Below are 17,444 nucleotides of genomic sequence, written 5' to 3' on the forward strand. Positions count from 1 at the left end.
GTCAGAGTTGAGAGTTGCGGTGTGGAGGAGCCACCCCACTGGACAATCCATCCAAATGGAGAGAAGGTATATTTGGGGTTGGACCCCATGGTCAGTGGACAGTTGGCTGCCCAGTAGCTACCTGCCACTGCATCCAGGCCTGAGGCTGCCTCACCTCCCTCACTGCATGGCTTCCCAGGGAAGCAGCTGGGAGCAGACCACAGACCAAGGCCCAGGGGCAGAGCTCCATCTGCACATTTCTTGAGTGTGAGCAGGTCAGTCCTGCTTATTCTGTCTCCACTGCCTCTCATTTGGTGCCAGACTCTCGTGTGCATGCTGCTGTCTTTGCTGGGTGTCAGTGACTCCCTATCTTGCCACACACAGCAGCTAACTTTCCTCCGTTCTCTTCCCACAGCAGTTACCCTCTGTCCCCCTATTCCAGCCTACTACCATACGCCCTGCAAGAAAGGACCAGAAATGGGCCCATCAGCTTGTAAGCACACTTTTCCATTTCTGAAAGAGGAGGAAATGCAGAAATCCATATAACCTATGGTGTGCCCAACAAAAAGGGATCGGGAAAAGATCTCATTTTTCCCGACATGCACCCTGTCTCAGCATCTCCAACATAGACCCAGGTTACAGGGAATATTTTCCAGAACGAGAACCAGCACATGTAGAATTTGAAGGAAAGTGTCCAGAGAAGACAGGTTCTCTAGGAAGAACAGCAAAGGGAAAGCATCTCATTGTCTCTGCATCAGGGTCTTCAACCACAGAATAGAGATAGTAATACTCGCCTCATAACATTCTGGTGACATTCACCTATGAGGTTACTTATGGAAAGCACTTGTCGAAGTGCCCCATTCGTGGATGGCCCCATCTGGGATAGCAATGATCGTGGATCACCTGATACAAGTAGAGAAAGAAAAACAGAAGTCAGCACTGCATCTTCTAAAGCAGGTGCTCTACAGTTGCGACTTTATTTGGTCTAGAGACCTCACTTGAGAGAGAAATCCGGCAAGATTCTTTATTCAGAATTTAGACTTTGCCATCAAAATATTCAAAGAGGCATGGTATCAAGACATTGAGATTTGGAAAAATTGAGTTTGGATGGAGAGCTCATCAGTGAGGATGGCCATTCAAGAGCCATGGGGAGAGCCAGTCCTGATGGCCTAGGAATTAAAGTTCAGTGCACTCTGCTTCAGCAGCCTGGGTTCGGTTCCGGGGTATGGAATCATACCACTTGTCTGTCAGTAGCCATGCTGTGGTGGTGACTCATATAGAAGAACTGGAAGAACTTAAACTATACACAACTATGTACTGGGGCTTTGAAGTGGAGAAAAAAGGAGGAAGATTGGCAACAGATAATAGTGAAGGGTGACTCTTCTCCTGCACACACACACAAAAAAAGGGGGGGGGGGGCGGCCATGGGGAGGTGGTGGTTGCTGGTGGCCCTGTGGTGGAGAGTGGTTTCTAGGTTATTATAAAGTAAGCAGGGAGAGTATGGCACACACAGTAGTGTGTTTGGTATTAACGATTCACCCTGGAGCCGCCGAATATGCAGAAAGACAAGCAGATTGAATTTGGGGTGGCTGAAAGACACAGATGTGAGAGAGAAGAATCTAAATAGAAAAGAGCCAGAAGGGCCGGTCCCTGTGGCCGAGTGGTTAAGTTCCCGTGCTCCACTGTGGCGGCCCAGAGTTTCACCAATTCAAATCCTGGGCACGGACATGGCACCACTCATCAGGCCACACTGAGGAAGCATCCCACATGCCATAACTAGAAGGACCCACAGCTAAAAATGTGCAACTATGTACTAGGGGGGTTTTGGGAGAAAAAGGAAAAAGTAAAATGTTGAAAAAAAGAAAAGAAAAAGAAAAGGGCCAGAGCACAACCTGACACAGCTATGTCCAGGGAATTATCCAGAGGCAGAAATAAAACCCAAACAAGGCCTGAGGCAGAAGGAAAAGGTCAAACATTTTTAGGAGAGCCAGTTAGGGAGAAATGAAATATTTCCTAATGCTAACAAGAACTAGTGACTTGACCCCAATTCCAGATCAGTGTTAGGAACCCAGATTACCACTACTACTACTGTTACAGAAACAGGTTCATTTTGCACATTGCATGAAAAGCCAGTCACCAAAACAACGAGTTTGGAGCAGAGAAAGCATTTATTCACGAGGCAGCCGAGCGAGGAGATAGAAGAACAAATCTCAAATCCACCTCCCTGAAAATGGAGATTAGGGATATTTACGGGGTACGGGCCAGGGTGGTCTGAAGTGTGGGGATAGAAGGTTGGAGGTGGAGGGGAGTGAGGTAATTGACAATCTGTGCAAGCACAGTCAAGCTTCATGGCTCTTCATAGGAGGTATGTTCACAAAACTGTGGCATCGGCATGATCTGAGGGGGTAGTTTTTAGCCCCCTTGACATCAGGAGGTCACTTATCGGACATCTTTGTAGGCCCAGTTGGTGGACTGGTGGTCTCAACCAGCCTGAACTGGACAGGGGTTGACTCGTAGCTGCTGAAAAGCAACTCAAGCTTCTGTTACCGTGGTGACGCAAGTGTCAAGGACGTGATCTATGAGGAACCTAGTGGGAGTTGGCTAATATATTGCCTATCTGCATGACTTTTAAAATAAGCAGCACAGCTAAGAATTGGCGAGTGAACAACTAAAAGCTACTGCCTGAAAAAATTTTGGTTACTAGCTACCTAATCATCAGTGACTAACTGTCCATTGGTTTCACTACTAGTAAGGTGGGAGGGGCTAAATAACTAGGTTACAGAGAAATCGCTCAGATTCTGCAGCTGACGTGAAGTCACTGTGAGAAGTACATTTTCATCATCTGTCCAATCTCATATCTTTGTGGGATCTTGTGTCTTAGTCTCTGAAACTTAAAAGGAGAAATTGGCTGATCAAGGAGGACCTGTGGGCTGAGCTGAATTCTGGTTCAGAATTCGTCCTCCGCCCTGAAAGAGCAGAACTTCAGCAACAGGAGACAAACCTGGGGTTCTCACAGGAGGGGGTTGGTCCAGGCACCTAAGAGCTAGAGAGAGATGATCTTAGAGGAGAGAAGAGAGGAAGAACAAGAGGGAGAGGGAATCCAGGACTCAAACAAGCAGAATTTAATATAAGATGAAGAGGCAGGACCTCAGCGGGCTGGAGAAGAAAGCGATTGCCCACAGAACTTTTATTGAATGTCTTCTTCAACAAATCTCCTTCCAATCCCAAGAAAGTTGGAGCAGCGACATGAGGCCCTGAGTCTGTGTCAAGGGAAACTGCAGACTGCAGAATTGCAGGCTGTCGGCACTGCCTGGATCTGAAAGTGCCAGAGTGGGTTTCATACAAAATGCGAAAGTGCCAGGTGGATCCTGGTATCTGTCAGACTTCTGCATACTCTCCACGCTCATGACCCTGCATGCTCCTGCAAAGCTTTATTCTAATCCACAGACTATTCAATATCGTATATTCTTTTGATAAGATGGCTCATACTTTCTTCATTTTACTCCATAAATCCATAAGAAGATCCATAAGCTCCACTTGCTTCTTTATTCCTCCTTAGCTCAGTTCCACTAACATTTTAGTTGAGGGATAGAGAAATGGTTCCACACAATCTCCTTAAAAGGGCCAGAATAGGGGCTGGTTTCGTGGCATAGTGGTTAAAGTTCTGCATTTTCTGCTCCGTCGGCCTGGGTTCGCAGGTTCAGGTCACCAGCATGGACCTACTCCACTCATCAGCCATGCTGAGTCAGCGACCCACATACAAAATAGAGGAAGCCTGGCACAGCTGTTAGCTCAGGACTAATCATCCTCAAAAATAAAGAGGAAAAAATAAAATAAAATTTAAAAAAATAGTGATAAGAATGGATCACAACAGAAGTGAAATTTGATTGACATATAACTGCTCTTGTCTGTTAAAGCTTTCTCCTCAGTGAGCAAGGAGCCCATGCTATAGAGCAGAGTTTCTGTCCCGGTTGACAGGTATTAACCCATAGGAGCTAGAAAGACTGGTGAGGGAAGAAGGGTGTGCTGCTTCTTTCACTCGTACGATAACAAATATAAAAAGGTTTATTAGTGTTGGGGTGGGGGAAAATCCCCTTTCGACCCTTCTTGTGTTCTTATGGCTGGGCTAGTAATAAAATAAAAATAAAAGACCAGATTAACAGGAGAGAAACCCAGTTTAATACATACGTATTAGAGATCATAGAGAAATGAAGCTCAAAGAATGAACAAAGCAGGCAGCATATATATCTTCTACACAAAGAAACAATAAACTTTTGATGACTTGCAGAACAAAGAAACTTAGATGTGAGGTAGGTAATTAGCAAGGTTTGTTTATTCAGGCTCCTGGGCCCTGAATTCCCAGCTCTGGAGATCAGGATGCAGCAAGAGCACCTTTCACATGGGAGATTTATGTCTTACTTTTAGGGGGAACAGAGCCAGGAGGATCAGAATGCTCTTTTTAGAAAGACAAGTAACTTCAATTCAAAATAATCAATATGCTATTGTGGGAAATTTTCGTCCCCAACGTTAGCCATTAGCCAAATAAATAAAAGTTTGTTAACCATTTTTCAAATCCTAGATCATGTGCTAGATGCTGGGGTACCTAGAATATGAGGTAATGTGATTTCCTTCCTCCCAATGCTCAGAAGGACACGGGGGACTCGGGAATAGATTAGAGAGGCTGAAACATGGGGTGTGATTATAAGCCTCCATAGGCCAGCCCCCGACCTGAGATTACCCCTCACGCATTTCCAGTTCCTGGGACAGTCCTATGGCAACTTCTAGAAACACAACTAGGGCCCAGGGTATTAGAAGAGAGGCTCAGATTTTAGCTCCCTTGTTTCAGAACTTTTAATGTGGAACAAGAGATACCATTTACTGAGCATAAACTCACTTAATTCCAAGAGCATTTCTCTTGAGTATGTCGACTGAAATAAAGACTCTGCGTGATATTAGTGAAGGAGTATATTCAATAATCAGCATGAGGAGTTTGGACCCCAGGAAAACAGTTCAACAGAGTGTTCTGATGGAACTGCTCAGGAGTGTGAGCATAAGTTTCACACAACAGTGTACCTGCAGAGAAGAGGAAAAGAAAAAAACAACTTACAACTAGATTTCATATATGCAAAAAAAAGGGATAGAATACATTTGGGCTTTTCTCCAGAATATACCTTGAAGGTAACAAACGAGAATTCCTTGGTTATACATCAAACAAGTTCAGAGATGCTGACATTATCTATGTGTGGAGGGAGGCAAGGACCAGGGTCGTTCCTTATTCCCTCAGTCGCTAAGAAATGCAGCCGGGAAATGGGAAACGTGAGAGTGAGGTAGCCCTTTATCTTTTCCTGCTGTGAATCTGTCCAGCTGGCATCTGCAGTCATGAGGTGTGGGGCTGCAAGGTCATTTTGACCCAGGCTGAGGTTGGGCTGCATGGCTGCTTCACAGGGCAGCGTGGATTTTATTGTATGACTTTAAGCCTGTGCAGTTTGCTTGCTAGATTCACCTGTTAGACTGGGGAGAGGGGGTCTCAAAAATCTGTCCACAAGTATTTGTGATATTGTGATTTATAATAAGAAAAATATATTTTTTTTGGTCTTCCTTCCTGTTTCTAGCACAGAGCTCCTTAACACCCTTGGGAATTTCCTAAGTGGCGAGAATGATAAATGTGTCTTTTGTTATATTCATGAGTGACTTTTGAAAAGCACCTAAGGATGGGGGCTGGTTGCCGGTGGAGCCAACCCTGTGATTAGAGGTTTGGAACTTTCAGTCCCACCTACCCCTCCCACGCCTCCGAGAGGGGAGAGGGGCTGGAGATTGAGGTCACCAATGGCCAATGATTTCATCAATCATGCTTCTGTAATGAAGCCTCTATGAAAACTCGAGAGGAGGGAGTGCAGAGAGCTTCCAGGTCGGTGAACATGTGGAGGTTTGGGGAGACTGGTGTGCTCCTGGAGGGCGTGGAAGCTCCACACCTTTGCCCTACACCTTGCCCTGTGCATTTCTTCCGTCTGGCTGTTTCTGAGTTCTACCCTTTTACAACAAGCCCATAATCTAGTGAGTAAGCCGGTTTCCTGAATTCTGTGAATGGCTCTAGCAAATTAATCAAACCCAAGGAGGGGGTCGTGGGAACTTCTCATTTGTAGATAGTTGGTTAGAAGCACAGGACTGAGCCCCTATCCTGTGGAATCTGGTGCTATCTCCGGGTAGATAGTGTCAGAATTGAGTTGAATTGTAGGACGTCTAGCTGGTGTTGCAGATTTGCTTCGTGGTGGGAAAATACTCCCAAGCATTTGTTGGGGCCCAGGTCAGGCCACCCCAAAATGTTCCACAACAGCTTATTGATCATTTTGAATTAAAGTTAATTCTCTTTCTAAAAAGGGCATTGTGACCCTCCTGGCTCTGTTCCCCCTGAAGGCAGGAAATAAATCTCCCTTGTGAAAAAAGGTGCTCTTCCTGCATCCTTACCGCCAGAGCTAGGGAATTCAGGGCAGAGAAGCCTGAATAAACAAATCCTGCTTACTAACTCTCAAGCCTACACTCTGCTTAAATTCTTCACCGGTTACCTACCTCAAATCTAAATTTCTTTGTCCTGTCATTCCCCACAAATTTATTGTTTCTTTGTGTAAAAGATATTGTTACCGACCCTGAAGTGAGTTCGCTCACCCGTTGCGCAGCACGCCAATCTCTGACACCGGGAGTGGTGGAAGAAAGTAGGAATTTTATTTTTGCACGGCGCTGAGCAAGGAGAGAGGCCAGCTAACACTGAAATCCCAAACTCCCCAAAAAGCTAAAAGGAAGGGTTTTTATTTAGGGCTTTAGGTAGGGGAGGGGGAGCATATGGCCTTGCTGGTCGGAGCTTTCCCACCAGCCTGTCTTTGGCCTTGAGACACTTGCAGACAGGAGGGAGCTCATGACCTTGCTGGTCAGCAGCTTTCCCACCAGCCCATATCTCTTTGTGGGGAGGAGATAGTCCAGGTGCTTGTCCTTGACGGTGTCTGTCTCCATGGAGGATAGTGGATTCTGGAGCCAGGAAGGCAGAGAGTAAGCAGGGAATGGGTGTTTTGCTTTTAACCCCATATATGCTGGGTTTAATGTGGAGAAACTGATATCAGGGTTGATATCAATATATGTATACTGACTTCTTTGTTCACTCTTCAAGCATCATTTCTCTGTGATCTCCAATGCGTATGTGTTAAACTGGGGTTTTCGCCTGTTAATCTGTTTTGTGTTAATTTTATTACTAGTCCAGCCGTAAGAACAAAGGAAGGGTAGAAAGGGGATTTTCCCTGCCCCAACACATTGTAATTGGTGTCTAGAATCTGAGTATTATTTCCACTTCACCAGTGAAGAAAGATCCTCCAAGAACAAGCATGTGGAGGCTCTATCAGGTGGTTTTGCCTGTTCAGGTTGCATATGCTCCCTGTGGATGATCATCACCCTAAGTGCTCTGTCAGACACCAAGTCAAGGAGCGTAGCACTGCTCAGAACCTTGAACACTGAGCGTCCAGCTTGGATGACAGTGAGCTCAACTGGAAGATAACAGTTTTCAGTTCACTCTTTAGCTGCATTCGGTACTAGAAAGTATTTTTTCCTGGGCCAGCCCAGTGGCACAGCGGTTAAGTGTGCACGCTATGTTTCAGCAGCCCGGGGTTCGCCAACTCGGATCCCAGGTGCAGACATGGCACCGCAATGGCAAGCCATGCTGTGGTAGGCGTCCCACATGTAAAGTAGAGGAAGATGGGCACGGATGTTAGCTCAGGGCCAGTCTTCCTCAGCAAAAAGAGGAGGGTTGGCAGCAGTTAGCTCAGGGCTAATCTTCCCAAAAAAAAGAAACTATTTTTTCCTTATTCATTGCTACATGGAGGTTGGGTATAGAATATACTCAATAATTCTCTGAGAATGAAGAAAATCAAGCATTAGAAACAGACAAACTCCTGTTTTCCAAGCTGGATGCACAACAACTCAGACTTGGGTTTTGTTTTGTTTTGTTTTGTTTTTTTTGAGGAAGATCAGCCCTGAGCTAACATCTGCCTCCAGTCCTCCTCTTTTTGCTGAGGAAGACTGGCCCTGAGTTAACATCCATGCCCATCCTCCTCTACTTTACACGTGGGACGCCTACCACAGCATGGCTTGCCAAGTGGTGCCATGTCCATACCCGGGATCCGAATGGTGAACCCCGGGCTGCTGAAGCAGAACGTGCATACTTAACCACTGCGCCACCAGGCTGGCCCCCATTCTGCCTTCTTAAGAGAACTTGGTTTATCATGACAAAAGAAGTGGTTAGACTCTTAATTGAAAAATTAGGCCAGTCTATAATATATAAAATACTACTGAGTTTTTCAAGTAGAATGTTCTACATGAAATGCTGATTATGATGTGTTATGGGCTGAATTGTGTCCCCCCCAAAATTCATATGTCGAAGTCCTAACCCCTAGAACCTCCGAATATGACTATATGTAGAGATAGGGCCTTTAAAGAGGTAGTTAAGGTAAAACGAAGTCATATGTGTGAGAACCCTATTCCAATGTGACTGACATCCTTATAAGAAGAGGGGATTAGGACCCAGACACCCATAGAGGAAAGGCCATGTGAGATCACAGCAACAAGGCGACCATCTATAAGCCAAGGAGAGAGGCCTCAGAAGAAACCAACCCTGCTGACACCTTGATCCTGAACTTTCAGCCTCCAGAACTGTGGGAAAGAAAATTTCTGTGGTTTAAGCCTACAGATGGTGATGTTTTGTTATGGCAGCCCTGGCAATCTAATACATGATGTTTACTGGAATCAAAAACTGTGGTGGCACTTTCACCCTTGACAGTCAGTTTAATTCAGCAGTGGGGGATAAACAGTTTAATACATAGAATTTGTTTTCTACAACAATGTACTGAGGTGGCTGTAATGATAATGGTAATGATGTGGTGGTCGTGATAATAATTGAGTACCACATACTACAAGAACAGTGGTATTAGTTATTTATTGCTACAAAACAAATTATCCCCAAATATAGTGGCTTAAAACAACAATAAATTGTTCTTGTTTCACACTTACTATGGCTTCGCAAGGTGGTTCTCACTTAGAGTCTCTCATCAGGGTCCAATCAAAACATTGGCTTACATATCTGAAGACTTGACAGACTTGACTAGGGCTGGAGAATCCTCTTCCAAGACGGCCCTTTCTGTTGGCTGCTGACAGAATGCTCAGTTCCTCCCCACGTGGTCCTCTCCATAGGGCTACCTGAGTGTTCTCAGGACATGGAGCCTGGCTAGCTTCCACCAGAACAGGTGATTCAAGAGTGCAAGGCAGAATATCTTTTATGACTTAGTTTTGGAAATCACACACCATCGTTCCGAAATATCCTGCTGGTGCTCTGCTTGTTGTGAGAGGGCGCTATACATGGGTGTGAATACCAGGAGGCAGGGATCATCGGGGGCCATCTTGAAGGCTTGCTTTCAGAATAGCACAAAACCTTTTGCTGAGGTGATGGATGTGGACTAAACTTATTATAGTAATCATTTTGCAATACATACGCATGCCAAATCATGATGTTGTGTACTTTAAACTTGTAAGATGTTATATATTAATTATATGTAAATATATACTTAAAATTATATGTAAATATATAATAATTATATGTAAAACAAGAGAAAAATAAATAAAAATAAAACAAAATATTTGTTCAAAAATAAAACACCAACAAAAAACCTTTGCATGCATTGTCTCATTTAATAGTCATAGCAGTCCAGTGAGGTAGTAACCATTTCTCTCTGTACCCCAGAACTTGGCATCATGTCCAGCCGACCATAGACACTTGAGATTTTATTGAAAAGGAGATCACCTGAGGGGTTAAGAGCTTAGGATCTATAATTCCACTGCCTAGACTCAAAGCTTGCATGCTATTTATTGTGTGATCTTGAGCAAGTTTCTTAACATCTATTTTTTTAAATCTCTACTATGCATATAATAATAATATATATACACGCTCTAAGATTTCAATTTAATGGAATAAAAGACATAGAGCTCCAATAATATTGCCTGGTCATCATCAGTGCTAAATAAACATTAATTGCTGTTATCAATATTATTATTCTCAACAATATCTCCTGCTGCTGTTGAGGTTTTAAGTGACTCAGTCATTCTTAAGGGGAAGACATGGCACTTACTGGCATTACAAGCCACGTTTGGAAAAGGCTTTGAATCTTTTCTAACAGAAACATAAGCAGAAGACACAGATATGTCCAAGTAGCATCCTTGGACATTTATCTATATGTTGCTTTGACTTCTGGGTTTGTGTTAATAAAGCATTTCATGCCTCCCTTTGCAGTACTTCCCACAAACTCCTCAGAAGATAAGATGCATTCCTCCTTGCTTCTGAACATTTGGGATCAAATGATAATAATTACCAAACTCTCTGATGCATTTGTCCTCATCCAAATTAAAATCATTCAGTAAAATTATGCTAATAAAACACTATTTCAATACATAGTGTTGACACAAATAATCAATAACCAATCTATAGATAGGAAAGATAGAGTGGTATTTATTGAGCCAATGCTGAAGACTAGCCTAGAAGTGTAACCAGGAAAGAAAGAACTCCAGGTAAGCATGGTTTGCAGCATGGCTATATACCGTTTCAGAACAAAGAACATATAGCAAGCATGAGAGGAATACAATATTTTTTCCCAAAGTCACAAGGATATATTTTGTTGCAGTTTAGCACATCCACAGCGGGTCAACTTGACCTTGGTTCTCTGGGAAGGAAAGCTTATCTTCAAAGAAGTACTGGTGTTGGTGGCAGAGAAAGGGAGGCATTCATCCTTGTCTTTAAAGAGTTCATTCTTTGCTTTGGGAAAATGTTTGAAGCAGATGAACAATGCATGTTTGGCAGGCCATAAATCAGATTGCTCTGGGAAAAACAACTTTTAGGCTGAATCAGGGTTAAACCAGGATGGCTTCCCCATATACCTCAGTGTATGAGAACTTATTATTATTATGATGATTTTACTCAATACTATGTGAATAATATACACCCACTTATATAAAAAGTTGGGGGAGGAGGAGAGTATGCTTGTAGATGTGGAGAATATGTGTTTGGGGACACATGAGAAATCCTTAACAGCAGTTTGTTCTGGGAATGGAGACAGGTAACTGGTCTGGGCAGCAGGAAGACTTCACATTGATAAATGATCTTTTGTGTTATTTGATTTGATTTTTAATTCTATATAAGTATGACTTTTGGGGGTGGGGTGGGGAAGATTAGCCCTGAGCTAACATCCGCTGCCAATCCTCCTCTTTTTGCTGAGGAAGACTGGCCCTGAGCTAACATCCGTGCCCATGTTCCTCTACTTTATATGTGGGACACCTACCACAGCATGGCGTGCCAAGCAGTGCCATGTCTGCACCTGGGATCCAAAGCGGCGAACACCTAGCCGCCAAACCGGACCGTGGGCACTTAACCGCTGTGGTACCGGGCCAACCACACGTATGACTTTTAATTGATAAGTAGTTTTTAAGGCACGATGCATCATCTTTGACCCCATTGTACAAATGTGCTTTTATGCCACTAATATCCTCCACATGTTTTATTTTTAAATCCATACAAGCTTGTGCAAAATAAGGTATTTATTCAAAGGCTGACTGGAATCCATTCTCAATTGCCAAAGAGGGTCACGCCTGGTTTCAGGATTTCAGTGTTAGATGTCACCTGGAGTTTTTCTCCTTGCATGATTCATCCATAACATGCAGTTTTTGCCTTAATCCACCAGTAAAGACTGAACATTTCCCCCAAAGCCTGGTTCTCTGCCAACCTTGCAGTGCTAAGGCTTTTAACGAATTCACCTTCCCCTCAGAGCTCTTTGCTGTGACCAGTTCTGCAGTCCTCTTCTTTGGGCTTACCCATTAGAGCTGGCGGCTCCCTCTATCCATGCCCCGCCCCCTGCCTTCTTGTGTCTGAAGGAGCTGGGACTAACATGGGCCACTCTGTTGTCTAGGAACATCCTGGGAACTAACATCTCCCTGCTTTTGTTAAGGAGGTGATACAAGTCGTCAGTTATTGAACTTTTTTAGAGTCTTATTCCAAGGCATTTTGATCCCTCTCTGCCCCACCCTTGCATTTAAACTGCAAAAGCATCCCTCTGTGACTCCAGCTGAGAGCAGCAGCAGCAGGAAGCCAAAGGCACTTCCACTGACTACAAAAGCCCTAATCTCTGGAGATAAAGCTCTCCCAGGGAGAAGGGAAGAGGGAAAACTTGTGAGAACAATGGGAGAGGCCTGATCTCCCCTAGAGAGGGAGGTAGGGACAGAGGCTAGCTTGATTAGTGCCCTCATGAGCAGTTGTGCCTCCCTGGGCCATGTCATAAAGTAGAGTCCACTTTTCACATAGCTTGGTCTGCATATAAGGAGGCACCAGCCCCTCAGTGCTGTGGGCCTGATCTCCTCCTGGGTACACAGTTCTTAGACTGTCTGAGACGCCCAGCCCTGTTGGTGGACAATCAGGCTGACCACATATCACCTTCGTAATCGTGACTTCAGGTCCTAGAGACAACACTGAGATCAAGGAGCTGCTGCGTCCTTGACCACAGTTCTGTGCAGGCTCCTTTGGTTAAGGGGCCGCCTATGGGAGGAAAGGTGGGAACAGGTAATTTCCTGAGTCTGGCATGCTGCCCAGAAGTATTCTGATGTTGGCTGGTGAGAGAGGCAGCCCCTATGGTGACAGGCTTTGATGAAGTCAGGACCAGACATTCCTCTCCCTGGCTCCAGGGAGGTCCCGTGACCAAGGCTCACATTGTGGAGGTTCCTGGAAGTGGAGAGAACTGAGGGATAAGATACTCCCTTTTCCTAGTCCTCGCTCTATTCATATTCCCTTACTGGCTAGGGGCTCAAATTCTTCTAAGTTTGTCTTCTCTCAACCCTGTCTGCAGAAGCCATCTTGTCCTTCTCCATGGAAACCTTCTCTGAAGACCTGACCAGCATCTGCAGAGCAGGTTGAACTTAATGCCCTCCGCTTCTTCCTGACTTAACATGTTAAAGCCTTTTTGCATGTCAGGTGACTAGCTTTCAAACCATTCTACTGGACAACAATAGTTTGTGTTTTTTTCTTTTCTTAGTAGCAGATGAATAGAACACAGGTATTTCCCTCACATGTGGGATGGTATGAAAATCGAACTTACTCTGTCCTTAAGGTTCTGTACTTCATAGTCTAGAAGAGAAATAAAAGGAACTGGGGCCAGAGAGAAGGTTGAGTAGGGGCCCTACCAACAGTGTTCTCCAGAAATCACTCCAAAGGAGGAGCAAGCCGCTTCCTGGAAAATCAGGGAGGACAGGAATTTGTTTATGGGCAAGATTCCACTCCAAACCAACAGAATCAGGATCTCCAGGGGTGGCTCCCAGGAGTCTGTATTGTTAAAGCTCCCAGATATTTCTAAGGACGGCCAGGGTAGAAAACCACTGCTCCAGATGGTCATGGCCCCTGCTCAGCATTCACCAGGTGAAGCACCGTGTGTGAAGGAAGCCCTCACAATCACTCCTTGATAAAGGCTTGATAAGGCTTGATAAACGATGTCCCACAAAATTCATATGTTGAAGTTCTAACCCTCAGTACCTTAGAATATAACCATATTTGGAGATAAGACCTTTAAAGAGGTGATTAATTTAAAATGAGGTCACTAGGGTGGGCCCTAATCCAATCCGACTGGTGTCCTTATAGGAGGAAATCTAGACACACATTTCACCCCCATAGGATTTTATATAATGTGATCTCTTTTATGCTTGAAAGTCTTTTATTATTTACCCTTTCATATTTCTCTACACCAAAATACATTTAATTTGTAAATCGAAATTGAAATTTTAAAAGTAATTTCCTGGAAGCATGAGGCTCAAATGTTATTTTTTCTTATAATTATTAATAATGTATAATTGATAAAGTAATATAAATACAAGTTTTTGTAGGTAATTTTCAGATATCATAAAATCTTACTGGAAAAAATAGCTCTTAGTTCTGCTGTAAAAAGAGAAGAAAAAACTCAGGGCAGTTTAGCTATGAGCACTTAAGTTTTATTACAGCCTTGCTGCAAAGGGAAAGGTTTCAAGCAAGAAATCAAAGATTCACACTTGTTAGGGACATTTTGTAGGATAATATAACAGTTGGTAATCATCGTCATTATGCTAAATCCAAAAAGGAAAAGATAAGATGTCAGTGACTTCACGGGTAGTCCTCTGGGGGAGGAACAACTAGCTTTCAAAAATAAATTTTGGTCCCATTAAAGTGTAACAGGTAATTGTTTAAATGCTTTGGCAAGAATGCTAACTTCTTCCTACAAGGAAGTCGCCAAGGACATCATGCAGACTAGGAGTAGGACAATTTCTCTGCTACTCTGGACCAAGGTTTCTCAACCTAGGCACTACTGACATTTTGGTCTGGATGATTCTTTGTGGCAGGAGGGCTGTCTTATGTATTATAGGATGTTTAACAGTATCCCTGGTCTCTACCCCATAGATGCTGGTAGTGACAATCAAAACGCCACGAGACACAGAATACAGATTGGTGGTTGTCAGAGACAGAGGTAGGGGGATGGGCAAAAAGGAGTCAGAAGGTACAGACGTCCAGTTATAGAATACATAAGTCCTAGAGACGTAAGGTACAGTAGGGCAATTGTAGTAAATAATACTGTATCTCATACTTGAAAGTTGCTGAGACAGTAAACCTCAAAAGTTCTCATCACACACACAAAAAATTCTGTAACTGTGTGGTGATGGATGTCAACTAGACTAATTGTGGTGAACATTTTGCAATATATACAAATATCAGCCATTATATTGTACACTTGAAACTAATATAATGTTGTAGGTCAATTATACTTCAATAAAAATAAATAAATAAGTAAATAAATAAATAAAAATAATATTTTTTAAAAGTTGACAATCAAAAAACATCTCTAGACATTGTCAAATGTCCCCTTGGGGGCAAAATTGCCCTTAGTTGAGAATCGCCACTTTTGGACAAGACAGGCTTCAGCATCGATTCTATTTCTATGTTTAGTTTTTTTGGACAGAAATGCTGAGAAATATACAATAAATAAGTTTTAAATTGTCTCATTGTTTGGTGCCCTGAGAGAAAATGTTACACTTTAATGGGACCCTGGGCCATGCTCTCTAAAAAGAATCTACAAAAGTGAAAGGAACAGCTTTCTCCTGTGGAGTGGAGGTGGGAAGAAGAACTCCCACCACCACTGGTGTTTTCTCAGGTAGAAAGCACATGGCCATTGAGGATTTGGAAAGGGCTTCCCAGAAATTTTAATGTAATTGGCCAGCAGTTGGATTGGGCGCTGGTGTTTCTAAAAGTTCCCTGGGCAATTCTGATGTGTAACAGAATGAAAACCCCATAGATTAAACCTGACAGATTAGACAGTTTACAAAAGTGATATACTAAAATATTTGGGGTGGGATTTTGGAGTTGGGCTGACTCTATGAGACTGAGCTACTACAATCAGTAGAGGAGCTTTTACAGAGAGTCCGGGCCGCCATCATTCCCCATCATCCCACCGTACCTGGTACCACCAACCACGTGAGGAACTGGTGAATTACAACATTGATATGTCCTTCAACTGGAAGTGGCTAACTGGCAATTCACAGGCCACATTAGCACACTGAAGTGATTTATTTGGCTTCATCATGTTTTACAACTTTAAAAATTTCTTTCTAATGTTTTATTTTATTTTTATTTATTTATTTATTTATTTTAAAGATTGGCACCTGAAGTACCATCTGCTGCCAACCTGCCACTTTTTTTCTTCTTCTCCCCAAAGCCCCCCAGTACATAGTTGTATATTCTAGTTGTAGGTCCTTCTGGTTGTGCTATATGGGATGCCGCCTGAGCATGGCCTGATGAGCGATGCCATGTCCACGCCCAGCATCTGAACTGGCGAGACACTGGGCTGCCGAAGCAGAGCACGCCAACTTAGCCACTTGGCCACGGGGCTGGTCCCTCTAACGTTTTAAAATTAGGAGACAACATAAAAATTCAAATTTTCAATGCTGTGCTTGGAAAACACATTGGTGGTCACTGGCATTGCCACCGGGGGAAATCATACAAAAGAGAATAGCATCTAATCCTTTTAATGGCTGAACCTATTTCTAAATCCATCACATACATTTAATCAGCAAATACTTTTGAATGCCTGCTGTATTCCAGGTATGCTGATATATATCAGAGGATAAAACAGACAAAAGGTTATTCACTTCATAGGGCTTACATTCCATCAAGGGAGGCAGGTAATAAACACAACAAATTAGTAATTATGTATGCTATTAGAAGGGGCAAGAAGCATGGAAAAATACAGGATATATGCATAGCAGGGCATGGGGGACAGGGGACTCTAGGTGGGGGGAAGTGGCCATTTTAAATAGGCTGGTCAGGATGGGCTCCATTGAGAAGTAGCTTTGCCACAAAGACTTGGAGGATGTGGGAAAAGAGCCAAGAGGATGTTTGGATAAAGAATATTCCAGTAATAAGTAAAATTTATGCCCTAATGCAAAGGTTCTAGTGTAAGAAGGGCAGTGTGGCTAGAACAGAACGGCAAAGGGCAAAGTAATAGGAGCCCTTGGGGGTCCAGGAGTGGTGGGGCCAGACGGCTTAGGCCTGCGGTCACTGTAAGGACTTTCTACTGTCCAAAACTTGTCACTTCATTTAATCCTGTTTTCCTGCAGGAAGTGCCCTTGGCTACTTGAAAGGTCCAAAGGCAGCCCTTCTGTAGCCCCCAGAAAAGATTAAAGGCCCTCTGTTATATACATTTATACCACCTTGAATGTCACATCACATTTACACAGAAAAAGGGCCGGCCTGGTAGTGTGGTGGTAAAGTTCCCACGCTCTGCTTTGGTGGCCCAGCTTTTGCTGGTTTGGATCCTGGGTGTGGACCTGTACACTGCTTCCAGGCATGCTTTGGCAGGCATCCCACATATAAAATAAAGGGAGATGGGCATAGATGTTAGCTCAAGGCCAATCTTCCTCAGCAAAAAGAGGAGGATTGGCAGCAGATGTTAGCTCAGGGCTAATCTTCTTCTTCAAAAAAATTACAGAGAGGTATGTATGTATGTATGTATGTATGTGTTATTTCTTTATTTTTCCAGCTTTGTTTGGATAACTGACATACAACATTGTGTAAGTTTAAGGCACTTTAGAACATTTTAATTAGCAAATTGAATGTTTTAATTCTGTGACTTGGCTGCATTGGAAGGACTGGAAATGCAAATATTTCTTGCCTGTTAAGGATGCTTGAAGCCCTCCCCTCCCCCAAGAATCTGTAAGCAATGGGCTTTAAGGACAGTAGGAGGGAAAGCTTGAGATTTAATCTAGAAGGTGCTGAGGGTAAGGAGAGTGAAGGAGGAGGGGGGAGGGAGGAGGAGAAAGAGTGAGAGGTGATCAGAGCAAGTCAGAGTGTGACCTTGTACCTTTGGAAATGGATTAAGAAA

General features: G+C 43.5%; 1 protein-coding gene across 3 annotated transcripts in view; it reads right to left on the reverse strand.

The window, feature by feature from the left end:
* The window catches only part of LOC100060608 (immunoglobulin lambda variable 1-40), a 765,973-nt gene that overhangs the window by 545,238 nt on the left and 203,291 nt on the right, over positions 1-17,444 (reverse strand). The gene's annotated exons all lie outside the window — the stretch shown is intronic.

The sequence above is a fragment of the Equus caballus genome, chromosome 8 (genome assembly GCF_041296265.1).
Source record: "Equus caballus isolate H_3958 breed thoroughbred chromosome 8, TB-T2T, whole genome shotgun sequence".
NCBI lineage: Eukaryota > Metazoa > Chordata > Mammalia > Perissodactyla > Equidae > Equus > Equus caballus.